The sequence below is a fragment of the Peromyscus leucopus genome, chromosome 1 (genome assembly GCF_004664715.2).
Source record: "Peromyscus leucopus breed LL Stock chromosome 1, UCI_PerLeu_2.1, whole genome shotgun sequence".
NCBI classification, from domain to species: domain Eukaryota; kingdom Metazoa; phylum Chordata; class Mammalia; order Rodentia; family Cricetidae; genus Peromyscus; species Peromyscus leucopus.
The window spans coordinates 152,236,182-152,261,673 of NC_051063.1; the positions used below are offsets into that span (position 1 = coordinate 152,236,182).

Sequence of the window (25,492 nt, forward strand, 5' to 3'; positions counted from 1 at the left end):
GGGACTGGCGGGTGACAAAGATTTGTTCTGACTGTGGGCAAGGCAGGAAAACTCTAGCTACTTTATTTTATAGTGTTCTTTACAATTTTTGTATGTCTGTTCCTCCATTTCATTTTTGATTTCTTCTTTATAAGCCTCTAGCCTCTTCATGATGTTATTCATAAAGTTGCTTTCTTCTGCTTCTTCCATTTTGTGATGTTCAGGTCTAGCTGCTGGAGGAGGGCTAGGTTCTGGTGATGCTGTATTGTTCTTTATTTTGTTGTATGTTCTCCTGGCTTGGTGTCTGCCCATCTCCTTGTGAGTTCATTTTTGGTCTTATCAGTGCTCTTGGTCCAGACAGAACTAACAGATTCAGGAAGCCCCTCTCTGATCCAGATGGAAGCTCTGGGCCAGATGGGAGCTGGGGGCTGGTCTATGAGTCTCAGACAGTGGCTGGCATCTCCGGCAGATGGGTGTGGGGGCAGGGCGTGGAATTGCAGGTTCTGATGGAGGTTCTTGGAGAAGGGGAACCTTGGGGGGGTCATGCCTGATGGCCAGAACCTGGGGCCAAGTTGGGCAGGTCTTCCCCAGAATGGCTGGTGCCCATGGATGGGACCTAGGGCAGGCCTCTCTGGGTATGACCCCAGACACTTACCTCTGGTCTAGATGGGGCAGGATGGGAGCTGGGAGCTCATCTCTCCATTTTAATTTTTCTAAAAGCTTCTGGAAATCACCTCTCCTATTCAAGCATCATCATGGTTATGAGATTCAATATTGACTGTATTGACCCATCCAGCAGGCCAGGTTATTCGAGGGTCTCGAGGAGGGACCACCTGAGAATCAATGGGGGGCGAGAGGGAAAGGAGACCAAGCGCGTGAAGAAAGAGTCAGTCTGAGTTGCGTCAAGGTCTTGTTTATTGACTGGGTGTTACAGCTTATAAACAGGGCTTCAGGTAGGGAGGGGGAGCAGGAGGAGTGAGGAGAGGACAAAGAAAATTCCTAAGGGAGGGTCAGCAGGAGGTCACTTTGGTCCCAGGCCCCTGCAGCTAGCTGATTTAGTACAGGCTCCAAGAAGTTTATTAAATCCTACATTTCTAGGTTAGACTAAAAGCCTCCTATTTACATGAGGCTTGATAAATCGTGGAAGGTTACACAGGTTCAAGACACAGCTGTCCAGAGTTGGTCCCCAACAGTTCCCCCTCTTTTCTCAAAAATGGACCAAGTCCATGTGATCGGGGTTGCGGATGTCCGAGAGAGCCTCTGTCTTAGGCTATACAGGGGGACTCCCACGCATGGCAGGTGCCATGTTGAGCCAGTCTCAACGACCTCTGTACGCTGTTGTCTCCTGCGTGGGCCCTGTACTATTCCCGTCATTGAGTACTCTCTAGCAAGACCGTGGGGGGACGCTAGGGCTTTAGGACACTGAATCTGAGTCCTTGATGGGGCTCCTGGCTGGCCTCCTAGGAATCTACTCTGTGATAATGAATCGAGACGTGTCGTGGTAAGGCCAAATCAATCTGATTTTTGATAAACCAAGTCAACCGCTGAAAGGCCCAGGGACCAAAGGTAATGAGAAGGAGAAGGAAAATAATCAGGGGGGCCAGGAGGGTGGGGATCAGGGTAGAAAGCCAAGGGGATTCTTTAAAGCTTCTATATAGAAGGGCAAACCCTGCTCCTAACAGCAAGAGCCTCATCTTACTGCAGCCCCATAAAGGCTAATAAAGGAAAAACCCACAAGATTACAATTCCCATACAATTTCATTTCACAAGATCATGGTCTGGGTACAGAGTGATCACAGACAGGTAATTTGCGTCAACAGGTACATTTTTCCTGAAACCTCAAGGGGGGGGGGTTATCAAGGCAGGAGTGGAGTTTACACAAAGGTCACAGTGGTCCTTCCTGGAACACCTGTAACTATCCCAGTCACAGTTGAGCACATCTCTTAACAGAAATCTCTTTACATTGTTAAATGGTTGCAGGGGAGATTGAACAATGGCTAAGTCAGGTTGCTCTTGGAACTAGATTTTTAGTTTTTATTTTCCTGGTGCTTGAAGTTTTCTCTTTTCCTGAGGCTTGGGGGTGTAAGCCTGAAGGGCTAGAGTCTTTCATTCCCCCATTTTCTTTTTGGCAAATTTTAATCTTAAAATTATGGCATTACATTTGGTAACTCATGGCCTATTTTAGTAACTCATGGCCTGTAATGGCCATACATAGTTCATGTATAATTAGCCATCTTGTCTCTATGCCAGGGAGTTTTCTTTTGACCCAGCATTTCAACCTTTTTTGAACAAGGAAAATGGGACGATGTATTCTCTTTCTGGAACTGCTTCAAGCTGGCATTGGGGCGTCGTTATCAGGGCCCCTCCCCCAAAAGGCTGAAAAGCTGATCAAAGACTGGGCAGGGGGCATTTGTCAGTAGCATGTAGTTGCCTGACCCCATAGGGACAGAGAAGAATCATGTTAGCTGGGCTGGTCCACGTTAGCCTTTAGCACGTCCGGAGTCCACAGTCATCTGGAGTGGTGGAGTCAGCAACTGAAACTTGGAGGTGTCTGCCAGCCAAGTAGAAATCTGTTAAGACAGATTTAAACTAGAAACAGAGGTTAAAATTTATGAACTTATTTGGAACCCTTAGGTTTATACCCTTAGTAATGGGAAAAACAGTGATCCCAAGACCAGGAGAGAGAAAAAATACCATCTTTAGGAATACTTATCTGGGGTCCTTTCGACCTCTGTGAAGTGGGTCTATGTTTTTATGACTCTTTTAATCCTTTGAAGCCTACTTACAAAATGACATAAAAGTTTTAGATACATTATTATTACCAATCTGTACTGAAATCCATATTATAGACAAAGCAGATAATGGGTATCTGTAAAACAGCAGAAGTAGACTTATACCTTTGAGTCCCAACAAGAACTACAGATTTGGGCATTTTTCTTCTGTCCAGAAAGCCAGGTATAAATTGGACAGAGATTTTTGGCCTGGTGAAAAGCACTTTTAGGTTTACATTTACATATATCTAGATGACATTTAAAACAAATCCAAAATGTTGAGCTTGTGACTGAACAGTAAGTGGTCATTGCTCTATCAGGTCATCAGGACTCCTAAATGTTAAGCTCTGAACCATAGAACAGGAGAGTAATCTGAAACATATCTTATTTTAGACTCATACCCGAAACTTTATAATTTATTTAAATTTTTATATCTTAGAACATTTTTTTTAAAGTGAGCTAACAAGCTAGCTATGGCCTTGCAGTAGGATCTGGTTGATGCTGCCATGCTGACAAAGTTAGAGCTAGCCTAGCCATCAGTACTATCAGAAATCTGAGAAGGATAAACCATATCTGAGTGCAGACCAAGAAGCTTTCAATCCTATAAATTACAGTGATCAATCCCTACCCAGGTCTCTATAGCATTGGAGGTACCAGTCAGAACAACATCAATCTTCTACCACCATCAAGCCCATAAGGCAGAGTACCTTTTCTGTGGAATAGGGACATGGAAGACTGACATGTCCTAATACTTGTCCACAGTCTGGGCTGGATCCTGGAGGCAGGTGTTGCATTGGGGCATCTTGCCCTGTGGTCAGTGTCGTTCGCAATTCAGGTGGCATCTTCTTGTCATTCCATATCTTCTTTGGAGACCTTGGGAGTCATTGCTAGGAGCTGGGGAGCTAGGAGTCTCTGTTTCTGATAGTAAGTTTTTAATCAAATAATTTAAATGTCATATTCATCAGATCATTGACAGGTTTGAGGACAATTATCTATTAAATGTATCTGAGCCAAACAAATCTAGGTCTAATCTTGAAAATATCTCTAAGTTTGGTAATAATGACCAGGCTAATTTGTTCTCTTATAGATATATTAGTCAAATATACCTCTCAGTTTGTTTTTATTTAAATAGAACCGTTTATGCTTTAAACTAGTATCTGGATAGCCAGATGACTAGTATTAACTTGTATTCCTTGACACAGAGGACATGCATGCAAACTCAGACATTCAAAACCAAACATACATGTGGCCACATTTTCATTCATACCTGCAGAGTAGACAGACATTTTTAAAACTATGACCCTTTGGAGTCTCCATGTAACAGCAGAATAGTAAGAGAATGAAATCTGAAACAGGTTTACTTAAACTTTAAAGTTAGACCTTAAAGTTTTATATATTTTTTAAACCCTCATGACATGCTTAAGCCTTTAAATTTTTACATCTTAAACTGTTTCCTCATATTAAAAATCATTTATCTAAACCAACAATAATTTGAAACCAATTTTCTTAAATGATGGCAAGTATTTGTAACACATTAAACTCAAATGACCAAAACCCATGTAAATTTTTATTTTTCCTGTGGAAACAAAAGCATAATTTCCCCAGTATCTTGAACTGGTAATTTAACATTTCTTTATTAAGCAATATCAGTGTTATGCCCAGATCACGTCCCCAAAGAAGCCATCAGAGACCTCAGGTACAGAATGCAAAAGCAAGGTTTATTCAAATGAAGTTTACAAGCCTCGGCAGGGGGGCTAGTTCCAAACTTCTCACACACAGCAGGGAGGTTGGAAGGAGCACACGCCTTTCTTTGTGAGGCTAATACAGACCACATAATTCATCTCCCACCACCCGCATCCCTCTTTTAGGTTCATATCAGTAGTTTTTCATGTTATCTTTATTTTTCATTTGTTTAGCAACCATGTTTAGGAGTTTTATGAGCTGTCTCCTGGTTTTGGGGAGTTTGGGGAGTTTGGGATGTTTTATGACCACTTAGTCTCTGTCAGATGGTCATATATCCTAACTCTGTGTTTTCTTAAGTTTCTGTAGTTGATAAAGCCACCTGGAAAAAGGCATCTAAGTTCTTATCTACATTTAAGAATCCTGGTTTTAGCTTCTCTTTGTCTGTAGGGGATGAAGTGGGGGGGGTGTTACTGAGGTTTCACAATCAGGACAGAGAAGGGTTAACAAGAGAAATTCCTGGCTGGCAGAAGAGACTTTGAAGTTATCACAGTAAAGGAAGGGAGGGGGAGCAGTGGTCATAAAGTATGTCCTTGGCTGCCAGTGTTGCTGAAAAAAAAAGTTTTTGTTAACTCCTCTGACTAAAGTCAGATTCTCTGTTCAGTGTTCACACAGTTTTGTCAGTTGCAGGCAGCCATTGTCCTGTCCAGAGCAGGACATGAGAATCTTAGCCCACCTGTACACAGAGCATGCACCCCCACCTTTATGAGAGCAGCCAGCTACCTGCAGTCCTGATAGCAAGAGAGCTAGGGAGGGAGGGAGGTGGCCCTCGCTGTGCCTCTCTCTCCTCCCCAGGAAAATAAGGGAGTTGAGTAGCAGAAACAGATGACATTTACACAGACAATTCAAATACCAAAGCATCAGCACTGAGATGATGATGGTCTCACTCACAGCAAGCAAGCCCCTCGATTGTGGCTCGCACATCCCTCCAGTGGGCTGGGCAAAGGTCTAGTGGAGAAGAAGGGGACTGTCCCATAGCGTCCGTCACAGTCAAGTCAACAATGAGAACAGTTAACACACTACACACAAGACCAAGGGCACACGAAAGAAAAACTTTGCCCCAACGAGACAACCAACAAAGCTCCAAGAACAATGACAGCCTGATGTGCTCTGTGAAGAGTGACCCTCCAGTCTCAATCACACCAATAACAATCCAGACTCGAGGATCTCTGTCCTTGATCAAACAGACATCAGGGGGCTTTCACATCCCTGTCAGTCAGACATGCACCTTATTTCTTGGAAGAGAAACAGAGTGTAAAGTAACAATGACCACAATAAAACATACAAAAAAAAACCCCCACAAAATGGCTCTAACAATTTCCCGGGACAAAATACAAAGTGGCACTTCCTCCCACCATGGGGAAAGGTACCCAAAGATGCTCCTCTCCTGAGCACTCCCTGGATGAGACTCCTAAAATCAAATGGTTACCTCTGAGGTGGCCCCAAATGGCTCGGGACTAGGGGGTCCCTTGCCCAAATCAGGGAATGAGACGTCTCTCTTTCCCTCCCAGGATCACTGTCTGGACACGTCTGTCCCAGTGAGAGCCTGCAAAGTACAAATCAGTCGACCGGCACAAAACTTAACGAGACAAGACAGAACAGAGACAAGATAGAGAGCGCTCTTACCGGTAGATGTCAATAAACCTCTGGACCCTTGAGGGTCCCGGTGGGGTCTTTTGGTCTTTTGTTCAATGTGATTTGTGGCAACCTCACTCTTACCGTCTTCTGGGACGGACACATTGTTTAATAGGTCCTCAGCAAGTACCAGAAGATGTGACACCATACTATCCTTTTCTGAATCCGTTAAAACATCTCTGATTACTCCATAGAAACTAAAGAATGCATCGGGGACGTTCTCTCTGTCCTTAAGCAAGTTATTGATATCCTTTCCGACTTTATTCCACGTCAAAGGGTGGATGCCCAGGCCATTAATAACCAGCCAGGGACATTTTTCTTCCACGAAACAGAAAAACTTAATTAAATCTTTTTTTTCTTTTCTTTTCTTTCTTTTTGACTCTTATTCCCCTCTCCCTGAAATCTTCATTTCCTTAATGAAGACAGCCTCTTTAAAGAGTACTTTTCCCATTGATTAGTGAACGGCACTTACCTCAAGGCTGCCCGCGGTGCACGAGTGATGCTGTTGGGGCACCTCTACCCTAGTGAGTCTGGCCAGACCCCGTTTTCTCTTTGCCGTCCAATAGTGAGCCGCCATGCCTCGAGCCCCACATTCGGGTGCCACTTGACCCGTCCAGCAGGCCAGGTTATTCGAGGGTCTCGAGGAGGGACCACCTGAGAATCAATGGGGAGCGAGAGGGAAAGGAGACCAAGCATGTGAAGAAAGACAGAGTCAGTCTGAGTTGCATCAAGGTCTCGTTTATTGACTGGGTGTTAGAGCTTATAAACAGGGCTTCAGGTAGGGAGGGGAGCAGGAGGAGTGAGGAGAGGACAAAGAAAATTCCTAAGGGAGGGTCAGCAGGAGGTCGCTTTGGTCCCAGGCCCCTGCAGCTAGCTGATTTAGTACAGGCTCCAAGAAGTTTATTAATCCTACATTCCTAGGTTAGACTAAAAGCCTCCTATTTACACGAGGCTTGATAAATCGTGGAAGGTTACACAGGTTCAAGACACAGCTGTCCGGAGTTGGTCCCCATCACTGTATTATGGATCCATTCTTCTATGGGTGCTTATCTTGCCTTTAAAGGCCCAATTAATCTTTTGCATTGTGAATTAGCATTTTCAAAAGCCAAAAATTCAGTTATTATTTGTCTAGCTTCTGAGTTTGGTATAATTGTATTTATAGGTGAGGACAATTATTATAGTGTGAAAGAAAAACTGCAGGGCAGGGAAGCTATAAACTACCTGGAGAAGGGAGATAGAGGAGGAAGACAAAAAGCCATGCAGTTTGTAAGCAGTCATATGGCAGACAAGCAGTTCTGTGGTGGAGGTGGAATAGGGAGGCAGCTTCTACAAAACAGAGTGAGAAAGCCCGAAATACCCTGAAAAGCACACTTTCTTAGGGTTTTTATTGAAGAGACACCATGACAGCAGGCACTTGTGTAAGGAAAATATTTATTGGGGTGGTGGCTTACATGTTCAGAGGTAAGTCCATTATCATCATGATGGGCAGCAAAGTGGGGTGCTGGCTACATCTTGGCTTGCAGGAAATAGGAAGTCCACTGAGACACACCAGGTGGTTTCCTGAGCACAGGGAACCTGAAAGCCCACCCCCTCAGTGACATACTTCCTCTAACAAGTTCATACCCACTTTAACAAAGCCACACCTCCTAATAATGCCATACTCTATAAGCTTCTGGGGGCCAATTACAGCCAAACCACACATGCCAAGGCTGTGATCAGCACCTAAAAGAAAAGGAGATGGAAAGAAGAAAAAGTTGGTTTTTCTGAGTAACTCAGAAAAGTGGGTTGGTTGAGGTGGTGACTGATGGAAGCACTACAAGTGCCTGCACTGAGGAGGAGGCTTCTGCGAAGGGGCAGTCATTACCTCACAGGGGTGTTAGTCATCTTCATGTCAGTGCTGGGAGCTGAACTGAGTCATCATCCTCCCCCCACCAGATAAAATAATTTTTAGAAGAGAAAGTCAAACCCTCTATTCTTTGACATTATAGCTCTCCCCAGTTCCCTATTCTGCTCTTTCCATTCCAGCCTGTTCTACCTGGTTAAAGGCTGGATATCAAATCTCCTTACTCCATTTATATTTTTCCTGAATTTATCACCTAATGCATGAGACAGTTTCTCAGTGGGCAGAGCTCCATCTAACTAAATCCCGGGTGTGTTTATGACCTTTTGGTTCAGAATCTCATCGAGTTCTCAGCTTTGAAGCTGCCTCTTGGGGCCATTATACACAGTTGAGCAAGTTTTCAGCTGAGAAGGCCTGAACTGCAGGCTTCTCTCTACTGAGAAAGCTGTGTCTTGTTAAACAGGCCAGTCAGAAACAAATATGTTCCTTATGCTCCCACAGCAGGCAGGACTGACCCTGTGATCACTCCAATGCTAGGCATCATGATTTTCTTTATGGTTCAGCTTCTGTGGAGACTGCCAGGACAGAACACAGAGACTCAGGTTTGGTCCCCATTATGCATGCCCATAATATTATACATAGCTGCTAAAAACTGTTTTATGCAATTTGAATTGAGTTTCTCTTTGGGAAAACAGGAAAGCTATTAAGTGCATGACATTCTGATACTAAACAGGATAATTCTGTCTGATGTTTTATCTACATTTGTTCCATTCACAACTTGCTTTTGGCCTGAGGTGTCTCCCTTGACTGTTGGTTGATGACACACATGCATTAAGAAAGGCTCAAATGTGCCTACTGGTTATGGAGTCTCTTTCCCTTTGAAGCTTTCTAGTGGAGAATGAAACTTAACCCTAGATTTCTCTTGTGTTTACTCATGAAACACATAGGACATCCTGGTAAGCATAGGACAACCGCTACCAGAGGAAAAAACATTTATTTTTGCTTTTTCAAGACAGGGTTTCTCTGTGTAGTCGTGTCTGTCCTAGAACTCACTCTGTAGGCCAGGCTGGCCTGAAACTCAGACATCTGCCTACCTCTGCCTCTGGAGTGCTGGGATTATAGGTGTGAGTCAATACAGGAGGAAAAACTCTTAAAGTGATTTATCAGGATGGAACACAATTGGGGAAGAGAATGGCTAGGAATGGTGGTTCAGGCCTGTAATCTCAGCACCAGGGAGGCTGAAGCAGGATCATAGCATACATAATTTCAGGCCAGCCTGGACTCTATAGGGAGACCCTGATGTGTGGGAGGTGAAGGGGTTGGGGGTGAAGGTGTGGGAAGTATGTGTGCTTTAATCTTCAAAAACTAAGTAAAGTTATAAAAAAGTTTATTTTAACAATATATTTGCAAATATATTCAAAACCCTTAGGACCTACAAAAATGTTTTCAGAGAAAAATATGACATCCTCCTGGCATTTGATTTTTGCTACATGAATGTAAGAATCAGGTTTGCAAAAGCAAACATTTGATCAATTTTCCTAAGTCAGTGAGGTTCCAAATCCTTCTCTTTGGAAGTGCTAATCTGGCTGATTTTTGTAACCTATGGCATTTCTTACTGCACTGTTTTTTTGGTTAAGATGAAACACTTTCCCATGCTTTGCTTGAACTCTATTTTCATTTAATTTACATTTTTTAGATTGAATTTTTCTTTGTGGCTGAGACTCCTTGGAACTTACAGTTGTCTGGCCTTGGCCTCCAGAGTGTTAGGATCATAAGCATGAAGCACCACCTGGTCCAGACCTCTCTGCCCCCAACTCTCTCTCTCTCTCTCTCTCTCTCTCTCTCTCTCTCTCTGTGTGTGTGTGTGTGTGTGTGTGTGTGTGTGTGTGTGTGTGTGTCTCTCTCTGTGTATGTCTTATGCATTTTGAGTATTTTTATTCACATATGTTTAGGTGCATGTGTGGCATGTGTGGGCATAAGTGCACATGTGTATACAAGCATGTAGAGGCTGGAACTGACTTCAGGGACCTTCTAGGATGGCTATACAATTTATTTGTAGAGGTATTGTCCCTTGATGAACCTGGAACCTGTTAATTCTAACTAGTGTAGCTAGCCAGCTGACCCAGAGCACCCTCTGTCCCATCTCTTGCTTCCTGAGTGCTGAGATTACAAGTGGCTGCCATGGTCTAAGATTGTCTCCCTTTACTCATGTGCGGCACTGGTTGAGAAGCCCCCTTGAGCATTATATTTTGGTGAGTAGGACCCTCTACGTTGTGTAAATTTGGTCCCTTCAGTAGATAAATGCTGGGACCCCCACTTTCTTCTTTTTTTTTTTTTTTTGGTTTTTCGAGACAGGGTTTCTCTGTGTAGCTTTGCACCTTTTCCTGGAACTCACTTGGTAGCCCAGGCTGGCCTCGAACTCACAGAGATCCGCCTGCCTCTGCCTCCCGAGTGCTGGATTAAAGGCGTGCGCCGCCGCCGCCGCCGCCGCCGCCGCCGCCGCCGCCGCCGCCGCCGCCACCACCACCACCACCACCACCCGGCCCCACTTTCTTCTTTTTGTTTGTCTTGTTTGTGAGTCTGCATGGTAGGGTGGCATATACTTTTGTTCAGACTTGCCTGGTATTTCCATATAAGGGCTGGACCCTCAGGAAACAGAACCACACTATGACTATTTTTAGTCGTGTATTGTATGTATGTATGTATGTATGTATGTATGTATGTATGTATGTATGTGTTTATGAATGCCTGTGTGTGCTTGTGGGTTGTGATGCCTGGAGAGATGGACCAGTAGTTGGTAATGCTTGCTCCATTTTTCAGAGAACATGTGGGAACCTGATCTTTGGATAAGAATTCTGTTCCTGGCCAGAAAAAAGGGTAGTGGCCTCAGGAGTAACTCTCCAGTTGTTTGTTATGCCCATTTTGTTGACTATAATTGCTGGCCTAAAGTTATCCTCTACTGAGGCCCACAATAAGCACTACCAAAAACAATGTAACACTAACTTATCTATTGCCTTCATTCTATCCATGACTGATATTTCCTCTGCCTCTGCTGACAAAGAAAGGCATAAGAATAGGCGTAAAGTGAAAGAAAGGGATGGAAAGAGAGAAAAATGCTTGCCGTAGCACCCAAGCCTATACTGGCAGCCCCTCTCTTTGTTTTCCCCATGCCTCGAGTGGCTATCCCCTTACTGCAGTGTCCACAGAGTGATTTGCCTGGATGTCTTCCTGCTGAGCCAGCTGCTCCGCATACCTCCCAGCCTATTCTACCTATGATACTGCACATGCCTACCATGGCATTTCCAGTTAATGTGGGCCCTGATGTGGCTAACCAGCCATGGATCCCTGCCCCTCTTGCAGACCTGTCTTTGGTCCGTAAGGCTCCTAATGGATCAGGTCCTGACTCGATGTATTTTGAGCAAGTCCTATGACAATGGGCAATACATTTACAGACTTATTATGACTGGCACCATTTGATGAAGGCTATGTTGGAGCCTGCGGTCTTCCTTAACTGGCAAGCTGCCTATGATGACCAGGCTGAGGCTCATGCTCATTTTAATATACAGCACAACATTGCTATTTCTCTTGAGATGCTTATGGACTGAGGACCATATGTTAACCCTGACACACAAGACCAAATTGGATAACACACTTATTTACTTGACTTGGGAGACACCATTGCCCTTGGGATCCCATCACCCTCTGTTCCTCTATTAAGCCAGGGGAGAAGGTATGCTTGCATTTTCCCCCAGAATACCACCACACTGATATGGGTACCCTCCAGAGATGTGTGTCCGGCAACAGACCAAGAGACTTTGGACAAAGAAGAAGCTTCAGAAGGGTAATGTATGGTTTGAACTGCTACTGTGGTATTAGTAAAGGTCATGTCATCACTGGCATGTGACCCTAAATATTAAGAAATTGCCTCAGCCCCTACAAGGTCACTAATTCATCACCAGAAGGACTTCAACTGGTGTGATAAAAATGACTGGGGTCCCATCCATGTCCTTAAGATTGATATTTTTGACTAATCCTTCTCTTGTTCAAATATCTTGTACAACAGATTCACCAACAGAAGGTGGTCACAAAGGTGACCCTTCAGGTTTTATTGGCTCTCAGACACCTAGATCAGAGTCCTCCTAGAGAGATAATGCATATATGGCTCACTGAGATACAGAAGGCTACTGCCTCAAGCCCACCACCCAGACAGCTCTCCAGGATTGATGCTCTTCCAGGGCTGGTAGTCTATGATGGATACGAGCTTGTTTGGCAAGCCAATCTGAGACAGGCACAGTCTATTATGCTGAGCTCTCCTGAGGTGGGGTCAACAAGGTTAGAGCAATGCACCCTAGCTCCCACTGAACATGTCCTATAAAATAAAATGAAAAGAGATGGATATGTGGGATGACTCATCCCTAATGGGCTTGAGGGCCAGATGACCCAAACAAGTAAAAAAGATACTTTCTGAGAGCCAGCCTGGGTCTGCCTGATGGTCTTAGCAACAGCAGCTAAAACATGATCTGGAGATGGCCTGGACCAATGAGAGGCAGCCATGTCACATCAGCAGATGCAAATTCATCAGACCTCCCCTGAGGTGGGGTGGAGGGTATATAAGGCTTGCCTCTTCCTGAATAAACTGAGCTTGTTGTTTTGACATTCTCCCTGAGTCTGTGTGGTTTGACTCTGTGCCTACTTGGCCCCTGCCCCCAAAAGGAACAACAGCAAGGACCCTGTTACAGTATGGGAAGCACTTTATGTAGTGAACATCTCCCCAGCCCCTTGAACTCTATTTTACAATATTTAGACCATTCATTTTCCATCCCTATAGTTGTTGCCATTTAAGTACCCTTAAAACACATACAGATTACCCTTGCAGTTTTTCTCTATTACTTTGTTTTTTCTATTCTGAATGTTTTTTCTTACTTTACAGATACTTTGAATTTCTGATTTCAAAGCCTCCATATTTAACCACACAACAGATCCAGGAAAGAAAGCTTCTGCATCCACCCAACTTCAGAAAGACCAGAAGAGATATGCACCTTTGTGGGCACATACACTTGACTTGCATATCAGTGTTTGGGGCCCTTGAGAAAAGATGTTTGGGTGGGCATGGTGGTGCAGGCTGTTTTCCTACCATTTGGGAGGATGAGGCAGATGAGGCAGGGAGATTGTAAACTCTGTAGCTAGACTCCATCTCAAAAGAAAAGTGAGCATGATGGTCTCAGAACACTGGCTACTCTGAACTAGCCGTAGTGGAACAGTGGCTGAATACGCATTTATTGTTCAATAAACTGTGCATGTTCAGTATTTTATAGATAGCTCATGAGAGCCTTGAAATATTCTTATTAATTCAGCTTGGTGATTCAACATTTTGCCCGAGACAAGAGAGATGTGGGCTGAGCACCTCTCCCTCACCCAGCTGTAGTGGCTGCGTGGGGATACCCACACAGGCCTGTGCTTTACTGCTCTCACCTTGTAGTCTGGTGCCTCTGGGGGACTTGCCTCTCCTGGACCCATCTCTGCTTCCAGTGCCACTCAGTTCTGCTTGCAGTGAAGCCAACCCAGATTCTCTCTGTCTTTCCTCTGCCCCTGCTGTCTTCCTAACATGTCATCCTTGTCAGTTAACCCAAATACAACTTGGGTCCTAAAAAACAGAGGTGCCAAAGAAAGCAAGTCCTGGGTCACAAAGGCTTTTAAGCTACTTATGTAGTTTGAACTACTTATAAATTTGTGCTTAGCAAAACTTAAGTCCAAGTGGATCAAGTACCTCAACATAAATCCAGTTACCTTGAACCTGCTAGAAGAGAAAGTAGGAAGTAGTCTTGAACACATTGGCATAGGAGATCACTTCCTAAATATAACACCAGTAGCACAGACACTGAGAGAAACAATCAATCAATGGGACCTCTTGAAACTGAGAAGCTTTTGTAGAACAAAGGATACAGTCAACAAGGCAAAGCAACAGCCTACAGAATGGGAAAAGGTCTTCACCAACCCCACATCTGACAGAGGACTGATATCCAGAATATATAAGGAACTCAAGAAATTAGACATCAAAACGACCAACAGTCCAATTAAGAAATGGGCTATGGAACTAAACAGAGAATTCTCAACAGAGAAAGCTTAAATGGCTGAAAGACATTTAAGGAATTGCTCAACATCCCTAATCTTCAGGGAAATGCAAATCAAAACAACTCTGAGATACCACCTTACACCCCTCAGAATGGCTAAGATAAAAAACACTGAAGACAGCTTATGCTGGAGAGGATGTGGAACTAGGGGAACTCTCCTCCACTGCTGGTTGGAATGCAAGCTTGTACAACCACTTTGGAAATCAATATGGCACTTTCTTAGAAAATTGGGAATAAATCTCCCTAAGATCCGCTATACCACTCTTGGGCATATACCCAAGAAATGCTCAATCATACCACAAGTGTACTTGCTCAGTTATGTTCATATCAGCATTGTTTGTAATAGCCCAAACCTGGAAACAACCTAGATGCCCTTCAACTGAAGAATGGATAAGTAAATTGTGGCACATATACACAATGGAATACTACTCAGCAGAGAAAAATAATCATGAGGTTTGCAGGCAAATGGATGGATCTAGAAAAAATCATCCTGAGTGAGGTAACCCAGACTCAGAAAGACAAATATGGTATGTACTCACTCATAGGAGAATACTAGAGGTGGAACGAGGATGACTGGACTGCTACTCTCATCACCAGGGAGGCTACCTGGAAAACAGGACCCCAAGAAAGACACAGGATCGCCCAATGATGGAGAAATGGCTGAGATCTACATGAACAACCTGGACATGAGTGGGAGTAAGGAAGGGCGAGGGTCTAGGGAAAGAGAGCCTGTGGGAGTAGGAGATCCCAGCTGGATCAAGAACAGAGAGGGAGAACAAGGAATAGGAGACCATGGTAAATGAAGACCACATGTGAAACGGAAGAAACAAAGTGCTAGAGAGGCCCACAGAAATCCACAAAGATACCCCCACAATAGACTGCTGGCAATGGTCGACAGACAGCTGGAACTGACTTACTCTGGTGATGGGATGGCCAAACACCCTAATAGTCATGCCAGAAACCCCATCCAAGGACTGAGGAATCTGGATGCAGAGATACACAGCTAGGCCCCTGGTGGAGCTCCGGGAGTCTAATTAGCGAGAAAGAGGAGGGTTTATATGAGCGAGAATTGTTGAAACCAAGGTTGGATAAAGCACAGGGACAAATAGCCAAATGAATGGAAACACATGAACTATGAACTTTGGCTGAGGGGCCCCCAACTGGATCAGGCCCTCTGAATAGGTGAGACAATTGATTGGCTTGATCTGTTTGGGAGGCATCTAGGCAGTGGTACCGGGTCCTGTGCTCATTGCATGAGTTGGCTGTTTGAAACCTGGGGCTTATGGAGGGTCGCTTGGCTCAATCTGGGAGGAAGGGACTGGACCTGCCTGGACTGAGTCTACCAGGTCGATCTCAGTCCTCAGGAGAGGCTTTGGCCTGGAGGAGGTAGGAATGAGGGGTGGGCTGGGGGGAAGGGGAGGGAGGAGAACAAGGAAATCCATGGCTGATATGTAGAACTGAATGGTATTGTAAAATAAAATAAAAGGAAAAAAAATAAATCTGTGCTTAGTCATTCAAAATTTCACCTGATTAATATACACTTAAGGCTCAGCAGAGGCTTAACCACCATTTTCTTCCTGTCTGCTATTCCCCTCTCCTAAGACAGAAACAGCACTCTCCCAACACATTCTTTTTTTGTGTGCATTGTGTTGTTTTGAGACAGGGTCTCACTATGTAGCCCTGGCTGGCCTGAGACTCCTTATGTAGAGCAGGCTGGCATGGTACTCAAAGAGATCTGCCTGCCTCTGCCTTCTGAGTGTTGGGAGTAAAAATGTGAGCTGTTTGCCCAGGCTCCTCTCTATTCTAGTGTTCTAGTCCCCCTGGTGCTCAACCAGGGCTAATGTAATTTACTACCCATCTTTCCCCATAAAAGCTATTTTTGCTTTGTTCCTTTATTTATTTATTTGGAGACAGTGTCTTGATGTGCAGCCCAGACTGGCCTTGTACTCATGACTGCCCTTTCCTCAGCCTCCCAAGTGCTTAGATTGGCAGGTCTGCTACCATACCTAGCTCCATCTCAGCTGTTTTGTGGGGTATCTACTATGTGCACACATGCACACATATTTATCTCCATCTATTATCCAGATCCAGCGTGGTCAACGATAGGATAGCACTAGACCTAGACAGCAAAGCTCTTTCCTCTGGACAGCTAGAGGGTTCTTCTGAGAGACAATGGTGCAGGCCTGCAAACCCAGCAATCTAGAAGGTCTAGGCAAGAGGATCAAAGTTCAATGCCCAAGCAATAGAATGGTTTAAGGAGAAGTTGACAAGATCTTGTCTCAAAATGAAGCATGAAAGAAACTTTGAGTTTTATTTCCAATCCTCAGAGAGGGAAGCCTCCAGTCTCTGCAGCATTAAGGAGGTGGAGCTTCCCAGTGAACAGAGATGACTTCTAGGCAGGACAGGAAAAAGTATGCTTAAGGAAGATTCCTATACCTATCTCCTTGGCTCTCTATTGTAACATCTCATTTCTGTGTACATGCTCTTCTTCGTTACATGATGTTAACCTCTGTTCAGCTAGATAGCTGCCCATGTGCTCCCATAGAGCAGATGAGGACAGGTGCCTAGAGGCAGATCAGGTCTGGCATGCCCTGTTGGCATTTGCTACTTCTCCAGTGAGCAGCAGCCTCTGGTGCCCAAGGACTTTCACTCCTATAGTAGCAAAATGCTGAAAAGCTCATCTTGCATTAACTCCAGGGAGTAATCGTGTAATCACATTCTGGACTGGTTTGAGGCACTTGTGTGTTCTGAATTCATCCTACCATCCCATAAAGGGGAGGCAGCCAGGCCCCATCAAGTCTTATTGCTTAATTCAAAACAAATTCCCAAGTAATTATTTTGTGTTATTTATTTATACATTTTTACTTTTCCATAAAACCAGCCGCTCTCATATGCAAAGTCTAGGTTTAAAAGATAACAACATTAAGAAATGGATGTAGAAGAGGGACTATTTATGAAGAGGAAGTGGACCAGTGGGATGAATGTAAGGGGCAAGTAAGGATAATGGGCGAATATAATCAAAGGGCATGATATAATTTATTAAAATACAGTAATGGGACCCACTCTTTGTTGGGAGAGTCCCTTGATGAAATCTCCCAACCTACCTTTGTCCCACAGTAGGTCAGAAAGCCCTCTCATTCCACAGCATCCTGTCCCACCCCAGAGGGGAGAGATGCTGCAGAGAGGCCAAGCAGGATGCTGAAGTCCACAAACCTTTTCATTTCTTTTCCCTGAGGAGTTTTGTGCAAGGCTTCTGTGTGCTTCAAATTCTTTCTAAGACCTGGCATTGCTTCTGTTTTTCATTTCAGCCATTTCTGTGGGTCATAAGTAGTATTATGTTAACTAGGGTTTCCTCAATGATTAATTCCACTGATTATTATCTATTTGGGCCTTTTGTCCATTTTTTCTATTGTCTGTTTTTTCTTATTGATAGTGAAAAATTAAAACCTACACCTGGATAAGAATCATTGGTGTATATATTACTAATATCTATGTAATATCTGTCTTATTCTGTGATGTCTTTTCTCTAATTTAGGGCAGTAAGAGTCTTCTCTGGTTTTTGTTTTGATTAATAGATGTTAAAATATTTTTTTGTGTATTTTGCTGCATGTGTGCACCATGTATGTACCTGGTACATGCAGAGGCCAGAAAAGGGTACTGGGACCCCTGGAGTCACAGATGGCTGTGAGATGCTATGTGGGTGCTGGGAACTGACCCTACATCAAATGTAAGACTAGCAAGTACTGTTAACTGTTGAGCTATCTCTCTAGCCTTATGCTTTATTTTAATAAGAGGCAAGGGACTCGTTAAGTAACCCAGGCTTCTAAGTGGATGAGCTATAGAGTCTAGCAAAGAAGTTTTGTTGTTATTTACTTATTTTCTATTTGTTATTTGGCTCAACCATAACTCAGGTTGGCCTTGAGCTCACAGTCCTCATGCTTCAGGTTCCTGAGTGCTGGGGTTACACATGTGTGTTACCATACCTGGACAACAAGGTTGTATTGGATGACTAAAAGTTCTTAGTTTTAATGTTGGGTTCTGCATTTTTTTTTTTGATTTTTCAAGACAGGGTTTCTCTGTGTAGCTTTGCGCTTTTCCTGGGACTCACTTGGTAGTCCAGGCTGGCCTTGAACTCACAGAGATCCGCCTGCCTCTGCCTCCCGAGTGCTGGGATTAAAGGCGTGCACCACCACCGCCCGGCCGGGTTCTGCATTTTTTAAAGTCAAACTATAAATACTCACAAAGACTATTGGCTGCAATGTGTGTTTTTTAATTTCCATACTGTATCATTCCCTGAAGACTCCTTTAAATAACATATAAGGGGCTGGAGAGATGGCTCAGTGGTTGAGCACTGTCTGCTTTTGCATAGGACCTGTATTAAATTTGCAACATCCATATCAGGTGGCTTATAACCATCATTAACTCTAGTTCCTGGTGATCTGATGCTCTCTTCTGGCCTCTGCAAGCACCAGACATTCCTATAGGGAAGGACATAGATGCAGAGTGAATGAGAAATGAAGTAAAAGGAGAACATGACTACTAAAGTATAGCTAATCTTTGTCTTGTAGATATAAGGGAGAAAGCAAGCAGAGGGAAGGGTTCATGTTGAACGCAGCTGGCTGACTGAACAGGACTATGAGAGGAGAGATAAAGAGAGAGCACGTGATGAGCTGCTGACCAAAGCCACCCAGGTCAAGAGACCAAGAGACTGGCATAGCCAAAACTGCTGAGTTACATAAGGATCAGAATAAAAAAAAGAATATTAAGAGCTGTAAAGGAAAAAGTCCAAGTGACTTATAGAGGCAAATCCATCAGAATAACACCCAATGTCTCATGGAGAATTTGAAAGCCAGAACGACCTAGACAGATGTAATGCAGACACTAAGAGACCATGGATGCCAGCCTAGAATAATATACCCAGCAACACTTTCAACCATCATAGATGGAGTGAACAAGACATTCCAAGACAAAACCAGATTTAAACAATACCTACCCACAAATCCAGCCCTACAGAAAGCACTAGAAGGAAAATTCCAACCTAAGTAAATTAGATACACCCATGAAAACACAGGCAATAAACCCCAAAGAAGAGAAGTACACACACAGTACCAACAAAAGATAACAGGAACTAATAATCACTGGTCATTAGTATCCCTTAATATCAATGGACTTAATTAACCTATAAAAAGACACAGGATAACAGAATGGATACAAAAGCAGGACCCATCTTTCTGCTGCATACAAGAAAAACACCTCAAATTCAAAGATAGACACTACCTCAGAGGAAAAGGCTGGGGAAAATCTTTCCAATCAAATGGTCTTAAGAAGCAAGTGGGTGTAGCCATCCTGATATCCAGCAAAATAGACTTCAAACTAAAAATCAATCAAAAGAGATCAAGAAGGACATTACATACTCATCACAGGAAAGATCCACCTAGATGAAGTTTCAATTCTGAACATTTATACCCCAAACACAAGGGAACCCACATATGTAAAAGAAAGTTTAAATCACACAAAAACCCACACACATTAATAGCAGGAGAATTCAACACCCCACTCTTCAAATAAGGGACTTAACTGATGTTATGACTCAAATGGACTTAATTGATGTTACAGAACATTCCATCCTAACAAAAAGAATATACCTTCTTAGCACCCAATGGAACTTTCTCTAAAATCGAGCACATGCTTGGCCACAAAGAAAATCTCAACAGATACAAAACAATTGGAATAATATCTTGTGTTCTATCAGACCACCATGATTTAAAGTTAGAATTCAACAAAAACAAAAATTACAGAAAGCCCACAATCTTATGGAAACTGAATAATGCTCAACTGAATCACCAATGGGTCAAGGAAGAAATAAAGAGAGAAAGATTTCCTAGGCATCAATGAAAATTAATATATTACATACTCAAACTTATGGGACACTGTGAAAGAAGTGCTAAGGGGGAAATTCATAGCACTAAAAGCCACATAAAGAAGATGGAGAAATCTCACACTAGTGACTTAACAGCACACCTAAAAGCTCTAGAACAAGAAGAAGAAAACTCACCCAGGAGGAATAGATGCCAGGAAATAATCAAACAGAGCTGAAATCAATAAAATAGAAACAAAGAACAATACAAAGAATCAATGAAACAAAGAGTTGGTTCTTTGATAAAATCAACAAGATAGACAAGCCCTTATCCAAACTAATCAAAAGGTAGAGAGAGAGAGTGCATCCAAATTAACAAAATCAGAAATGAAAAGGGGGACATAACAACAGACAATGAGGATATCCAGAGAATCATTAGGTCATACTTCAAAAACATGTACTCCACAAAACTGGAAAATCTAAAAGAAATGGATAATTTTCTGGATAGGTACCACATACCTAAGTTAAATCAAAATCAGATAAACTATTTAATAGACCAAATAACCACTAAGGAAATTAAAACAGTCATTAAGTCTCCCAACCAAAAGAAGCCCAGTACCAGATGTTTTCAATGCAGAATTCTACCATATTCTCAAAGAAGAGATAATACCATGACTCTGTAAATTGTTCCACACAATATAAACAGAAGGATGTTACCAAACTCCTTCTATGAGGCTGCAATTATCCTGATTCCCAAGCCAAACAAAGATGCCACAAAGAAAGAGATCTAGTAGACCAATCTCCCTCATGAACATTGATACAAAAATAATAAAACATTGGCAAACAGACTCCAAGAACAAATCAAAAAAAATTATCCATCATGATCAAGTAGGCTTCATCCCAGGGATGCAAGGATGGTTCAACATATGAAAGTCTGTCAATGTAATACACCATATAAACGAACTGAAAAAAAAAAACCCAAATGATTATCTCACTAGATGCTGAAAAGTCCTTTGACAAAATCCAACACCCCTTCATGATATATGTTTTGGAGAGATCAGGAATACAGGGAACATACTAAACATAATAAAGGCAATTTACAGCAAGTCAACAGCCAACATCAAAGTACATGGAGAGAGACTCAAAGCAATTCCACTAAAATCAAGAACAAAACAAGGCTGTCCATTCTTTCCTTCCTTATTCAACATAGTACTTTAAGTTCTAGCCAGAGCAATAAGACAACATAAGGAGATTAAGGGGATACAAATTGGCAAGGAAGAAGTCAAACTTTTACTATTTGCAGATGACATAATAGTATACATAAGTGACCCCAAAAATTCATCCAAGGAACTAATACAGCTTATAAACACCTTCAATAATATAGCAGGATACAAGATTAACTCAGAAAATCAGTAGCCTTCCTATATACAACTGACAAATAGGCTGAAAAAGAAATCAGAGAAACATCACCCTTTACAATAGCCACAAGTAATATAAAATGCCCTGGCGTAACTCTAACTAAGCAAACAGAAGACCTGTATGACAAGAACTTTAAGTCTCTGAAGAAAGAAATTGAAGATGTCAGAAAATGGAAAGATCTCCCATGCTCATGGATAGATAGGATTAACATAGTAAAAATTACAATTCTACAAAAAGCAATCTGCGGATTTGTTGGGAACTGACTCCTGACAGCTGTGTCTTGAACCTGTGTAACCTTCCACGATTTATCAAGCCTCATGTAAATAGGAGGCTTTTAGTCTAACCTAGGAATGTAGGATTAAATAAACTTCTTGGAGCCTGTACTAAATCAGCTAGCTGCAGGGGCCTGGGACCAAAGTGACCTCCTGCTGACCCTCCCTTAGGAATTTTCTTTGTCCTCTCCTCACTCCTCCTGCTCCTCCTCCCTACCTGAAGCCCTGTTTATAAGCTGTAACACCCAGTCAATAAACAAGACCTTGAAGCAACTCAGACTGACTCTATCTTTCTTCACGCGCTTGGTCTCCTTTCCCTCTCGCCCCCCATTGATTCCCAGGTGGTCCCTCCTCGAGACCCTCGAATAACCTGGCCTGCTGGACGGGTCACGGATTCAATGCAATCCCCTTCAAAATCCCAACACAATTCTTCACAGACCTGGAAAGAACAATACTCAGCTTCATATGGAAAAACAAAAAACCTCAGATAGTCAAAAGAATCCGGTACAATAAAATAGAGGCATCACAATCTCTGACTTCAAGCTCTACTATAGAGCTACAGTAATAAAAACAGCTTGGTACTGGCATAAAAACAAACTGGCAAACAAACAAACAAAATTGAAGAGAACTGAAGACCCTAACATTAATCCACACAGCTATGAACATATGATTTTTGACAAAAAAGCCAAAAGTGTACAATGGAAAAAAAAGAAATCATCTTCAACAAATCTGGCATAACTGGATGTCAATGTGTAGAAGACTGCAAATATATCCATATCCATCACCGTGCACAAAATTTAAGTCCAAGTGAATCAAAGACCTCAACATAAACCCAGTTACTCTGAACCTGATAGAAGAGAAAGTAGGAAATAGTCTTGAATGCATTGACAATGGAGATCACTTCCTAAATATAACACCAGTAGCACAAACACTGAGAGAAACAATCAATGGGACCTCTTGAAAGTGACAAGCTTTTGTAGGGCAAAAGACACAGTCAATAAGAAGAAATGAGAGCCTTTAGAATGGGAAAAAAAACTTCACCAACCCCACATCTGACAGAGGGCTGATATCCAGAATATATAAAGAACTCAAGAAATTAGACATCAAAATGCCCAACAGTCCAATTTAAAAATGGGCTACAGAGCTAAACAGAATTCTCAACAGAGGAAGCTCAAATGGCTGAAAGACATTTAAGGAATTGCTTAACATCCTTAGCCATCAGGGAAATGCAATTCAAAATGGCTCTGAGATACCATCTTACACCCATCAGAATGGCTAAGATCAAAAACATCGAGGACAGCTTATGTTGGAGAGCATACCTCCACAATAGACTACTGCCAATGGTTGAGAGAGTGTCTGAGCTGACCTACTCTGGTGATTGGATGGTCCAACACCCTAACTGTCATGATAGAACTCTCATCCAGTGACTGATGGAAGCAGATACAGAGATCCATGGCCAAGCCCCAGGTGGAGCTCCAGGAGTCCAATCAATGAGAGAGAAGAGGGATTATATGAGCAAGAGATATTGAGACCATGACTGGAAAAAGCACAGGGACAAATAGCCAAACTAGTGGAAACACATGAACTGTGAACCAGTAGCTGAGGAGGCCTCATGAAACTGGACCAGGCCCTCTGAATAAGTGACACAATTGATGAGCTTGAACTGTTTAGGAGGACCCTAGGCAGTGGAACTGGGACCTTTCCTTGGTGAATGAGCTGGCCTTTTGGAACCTAGGCCCTATGCTGACAAACATTGCTCAGCCTTAGTACAGGGAGGATGGGACTGGACCTGCCTCAACTGAATCTACCAGGCTGGGCTGACTCCCCAGGGGAGACCTTGCCTTGGAGGAGGTGTGGATGGTGGGAGTGAATTCGGGGAGAAAGCTGGGTGGGTGTGAGGAGGTAAAACAGGGGAATCTGTGGCTTATATGTAAAATTAAATTAATTATAAAATAAAAATATTTTTTAAAAATTTCTAAACATTCATTCAAAATAAAAAAAAAATACAATACACAAGACAACAAAAGAGCTCTTCTGGCACCTGGAGTCAAAACCAAAAGGAGGACACTGGCCTCATGACATCCCCATCTATACAAACTAAATTCAAATACAAATCAACCAAAGGGATCCAAATCCATCCAAAGAACATTCTGCAGGCACTAACAAATTTTGGGCTCACTTACAAAAGAATATCCAACAGGCCAAATGCCCACTTAAAATGGATATCCAAAAGTCCATTTACAAAAGGATGTCCAAGTGAAAATAAGCATAGAAAACACGAACATAAACACAGACATACAGAAAACATACTAGCTGGCTTCAGGCTCTTTGGGTCGTAGCCCTGATGGGCTTGGGGGATCCTGGGACAAGCCCCCAAATTTTATGCCCAGATCATGGGGACTCCCAAAAGACCACCAATAGAGACTGAATCCCATATGTATAAGCAAAGAGCCTTTATTTCAAGAGTGTTTATTTCAGTTTGGAGTTTGTACTCTCTGTCCAAAGCAGCAATGAGACCAGAGAGCCCTGAACCCAGGCAGAGTGGGCTTTTTTTTTCTAGGTTTCAAAGGTTAAAGTGAGATTTCCTGGGTTCAAGTAACTGATTGGCTGACATTTGTCTAGTGACATATGGAATATTTGGAATGTCAGGTATTTCCCCTTAGATGCAGGCCCTCCTTGGGTGGGGTCAGCTCATGGCTTTTTCTGGATCCTGGTGTTATCTGCCAGTAACCCTGTTATAGAAGCTGTGTCTGGGCCTAAGTCTGTCATGGCAGTTATATGATCAAGATGTTTTGGGCACCCCCACAGTGTTTGAGACTGTGACTATGGCTGAGGCCTCAGGAGTGTGGAGGTAAAGCCAAAGACAAGGAGTTGATCCCCATCACCAAGCTGGGCTAGTTAAGGACATGAAGATCAAGTCCCTGGAGGAGGTCTACCTGTTCTCCCTTCTCATTAAGGAATTTGAGATTATTGATTTATTCCTGGGTGCATCCCTAAAGGATGAGGTTCCAAAGTTCATGCCAGTGCAGAAGCAGACTTGGGCTGGGCAGCAGACCAGCTTCAAGGCTTGTCACTATTGAGGACCACAAATGGTAATGTTGGTCTTGGTGTTAAGTGCTCCAAGGAAGTAGCCATTGTCATTGAGGGGCCATCATCTTGGCCAAGCCTCCATTGTCCCTGTGTGGAGAGGTTACTAGGGGAACAAGATTGGCAAGCCCCACACTGTTCCATGTAAAGTAGCAGGCCATTGTGGCTCTATATTGGTGCGTCTCATCTCTGCCTGAAATGCACTGGCATCAGCTCTGCCCAAGAAGCTATTGATGATGCCCAGTATTGATGACTACACATCAACCAGGGTCTGCACTGCCACCCTGGGAAAATTTTCCAAGGCCACCATTGATGCCATCTCTAAGACCTCCAGGTACCTGACTCCCAACCTCTGAAAAGACTGTGTTCACCAAGTCTTCTTATCAGGTTTCACTGACCATATTGTGAAAACACACAGCAGAGTCTCTGTTCAGAGGACCCAGGCTCCAGCTGTGGTCACCCTATAAGGGTTTTTATAAAAAAAAAAGTAAATTAAGTCTGTTAAAAAGAAAGGAGAAAAAGAAAGGGTACTTACTGGGTCATGCTCATGTTGTAGAACTTCACAAGCTGCCCCCTTATTATCCACATAATTCTCTATGTGTACATTATCAATTAATAAGAACTACACTCTAAAAAAAAGGAAGGAAGGAAGAAGGAAGAATGGAAAGACAGGCAAAGAAAACCTGACTCCGAGTCTCCTAGTGCCGCAAGACTGTCAGAGAATTCCCACAGTGCCCCACTAGCTCAGCTCCATTTACAGG

General features: G+C 43.0%; 1 pseudogene; it reads left to right on the forward strand.

The window, feature by feature from the left end:
* LOC119088655 overlaps window positions 1–25,198 on the forward strand; it is a 56,780-nt pseudogene extending 31,582 nt beyond the window's left edge.
* The last annotated feature ends 294 nt before the right edge of the window (window positions 25,199–25,492 follow it).